Source organism: Rhinolophus sinicus, chromosome 2 (genome assembly GCF_057876585.1).
Source record: "Rhinolophus sinicus isolate RSI-liver-muscle chromosome 2, RSI-T2T, whole genome shotgun sequence".
Taxonomy (NCBI): Eukaryota; Metazoa; Chordata; class Mammalia; order Chiroptera; family Rhinolophidae; genus Rhinolophus; species Rhinolophus sinicus.
In genome coordinates, this window is record NC_142502.1 from 112925486 (window position 1) to 112928680 (window position 3195).

Sequence of the window (3195 nt, forward strand, 5' to 3'; positions counted from 1 at the left end):
GTACTTTTTCACGTTCAATGTTTAAGGGTTCTAATTTCTCTACATTGTTGCTGCTGTTTGTTAGTTTTAGTTTCTGGATTACAGCCATTCTGGTACATGTGAGGGGGGATCACACTGTGGTTTTAATTTGCATTTGCATCAGGACTGAGGATGTGGAACATCTTACTGTGCCTGTTGACTATTTGCATGTCTCATCTGTAGAAGGTTCTATTCAGGTCTATTTTACAATTTTAGTCATTTGTCCTTTTTTTTGTTCATGAGTTGTAAAAGTTCTTTGTCTCCTGGATAACAGACTGTTATTAGATATATAATGTATACCTATTTGGTTCCATTTTATGGCGTGTCTTTTCACTTTCTGGATTGCTTATTTTGATGCATGCATGTTTTTAATTTTGAGGAACTCCAATGTATCTTTTGTTGTTGTAGCTTGTATGTGGTGTCATATCTAAGAAACCATCGCTAATCCAAGGTTGTGAAAATGTCTCTCCACGTTTTGTCTGAGAGTTTATACTTTTACTGCCTATATTTAAGCCCTTCATGTATTTTAAGTTTTGTGTGTGGTATGAGGTTGGGGTCCAATTTCATTTCTCTTCATTTGGATGGTCATTTGCCCAGCACCATTTGTTGGAAAACCCTTCTTTGCCCAATGTCACATTGTCTGCCCTTTATCAAAAATCAATGGGCATACATGGCAGGGAGCTGCTGTGAGCCCTGCGTTCACCCTCTGTGAGTGGGCATGCCCCGTCTGTGGGTCTGGACATGGCCCTGCAGCTCTCCCCACAGTAAGCCACCATCCTGCATGGGAGCCGTAAAACTGTGGCTGAGTTCTTATTTGACATCAACAACATGTTAGAATATAACATGCGTGGCATGTGTCCACCTGAAACCTTTACTCCAATGCAGAAATGTGGGCTCACCCTTGCCTGTGACTACTCATCCTGAACTCATGAAATACCTAAATAATGTGGTGGAACAACTAAAAATTTCATTATAGAAGAGTTCAGTTCAGAAACTGGTGGCAGTCCTCTCAAATATTGAAAGGGGTGAGGTCCTTAAAAGATGATAATTTGATATTGATTGTGACAAGACTGCCAAAAATGACAGTACACTCAGAGAAAAGAATCAGAAATCTCTCCAGAATGAAATTCGTTCTGTGCTCAGACAGATCACAGCTACAATGACATTTCTGCCTCTGTTGGAAGTTTCTTGTTTATTTGATCTACTTATTTATACAAAGGTTAGGTTGTGCCTGAAAAATGGGAAGAGTCAGGACTACAGTTGATTACCAATTGTGAGCAAGTCTGCCTTCCTGCCTCACTACCACTACCACAGAGTAAACAGCATGGTGGCCCACAGAATCCCTGGAAATGACTGAAGATGAGAACACTAACGTAAATCCTCAGATGTGCTTCTCCTGAAACCAAGTCAACTGTAGTTCATATATTTTATTGCTTAACTTTTAGATGGGGGAAAACTTAACATACTTTACAGGACCGTGCATGATTGTTCCATTTTGGGGGTATCTGTTTGACTTTCCAGGGTGTTGCCACAATTTTTTGCACAGTGTTTGAAAAAGGGACCCAGCAGATTACTTCAGCCTTGTAATGTCAATTCCTTGAAGGTGGTAACTGTAGATAGGAAAACTTTTGGTATCAAACGAAATGCCATCCCAAATCACACCTTTTGATCAAGTGACTTGACTCAGAATACAGGTAGGGAGTTATTTATATATGAAACACAACAAAAGAAGTCTGAATACTCAGAATCTTTGTTTAGGTCCTAAAGTATCTGATAATATATAGGTAACAAAATATTGCTATTAAGTCCTTTTGACATTTATTTCATTTGTATAGTAACCGTACTGAAAAAAGTCTCCAATTATTGGATTGTAATTTATATCAGTTACACTTACAAAACTAATATTTCTAATGTTTAAATCCTGGTGATAGAGCACTTTTAGAAATGTCTTTCTGGGGGTGACCTGTTAGCTCACTTGGTTAGAGCGTGGTGCTGCTAACACCGAGGTTGCCGGTTCAATCCCCACATGGGCCACTGTGAGCTGCGCCCTCCTTACCAAAAAAAAAAAAAAAAAAAAAAAAAAAAGGAAAAGGAAAAGAAAAAATAGAAAAAAAAGTGTCTTTCTGTGTTTTATAAAATAAAGCTGTAACTGACAATGATAAATAAGTTAAATGTGTATGTTTAAAAAAAAAAACTCTACTGACTTAAACAGACAGGTTTATTTCTGGGCCCTCAATGCAATTCCATTGATCTCTATGCCAGTGTCTCCATGTTTTCCTTACTGTGGCTGTGTACTAAGAATTACATTTGGGAAGGGTGAGCCTCCAACTTGATTTGGTTTTTGAAGATCCTTATGGCTCTTTTCTTCCCTGGAAATTTGCTGTGAATATTAGGATCAGCTTGTGCATTTTTCCACAAAGGCCTTGGGGTCTTTTCACAGGAATGACCCTGAATCCTTACATCGCGTCTGTTTTGTTGCCATCCTAACAATTTCCATCACCATGGGATGGCCTCACATTTATTTAGGTAGGTTTCTTTAATTTCTTTCAGCAAAGAAAGACATTATGTTTTGTCATTTTCAGTGTAGAAGCCTTGCACTTTTATTAAAACTGTTCCTAAGTATTTTATCAACATTGATTTTATTTAAAATGGAATTGGTTTCTTAAATTCTTTTTTAGATTATTCCTTGCTAGTGTATACAAATAAAACAGATGTCTGTGTATTGATATTTTGTCATTTAACTTTTTTTTTTTTTTAAGTGGTGAAAAAGTAGTTTATTGGAAGAGATAGTACACGTCAAAGAAATAGGAGCAGGCCCCCAAGCAAAGGCAAGGCTCAAGCAGCTCAACAGAAAAAAAAGAGACTTGTCATTTAACTTTGAGTTACTTTACTAGTAATAATAATCTTTCGTTGATTCTTTTTTGAAGTTATGTACATAAGATGTGACGTGTCATCTGTGAATAGACAGTTTCAGTTTTTCCTTTCACAGGGATGCCTCTCATTTGTTTCCTAATTGCTCTGGATCGAGCTTCTGGTACATTATTGAATGACAGTGGTGAAAGCCATCATCCTGGCCTTGTTCCTGATTTCAGGAATAGACCTGTCATCTTAAAAAATAAGCCATGAAGCTTGCTTAAGTATTGCCTGATGTTCTTGATCACATTGAAGAAACTTCCT

General features: G+C 37.5%; 1 pseudogene; it reads left to right on the forward strand.

Moving 5' to 3' along the window:
* The first annotated feature begins 759 nt into the window (after window positions 1-759).
* On the forward strand, window positions 760-1668 carry LOC109437332 (mitotic spindle assembly checkpoint protein MAD2A pseudogene; annotated as a pseudogene).
* The last annotated feature ends 1527 nt before the right edge of the window (window positions 1669-3195 follow it).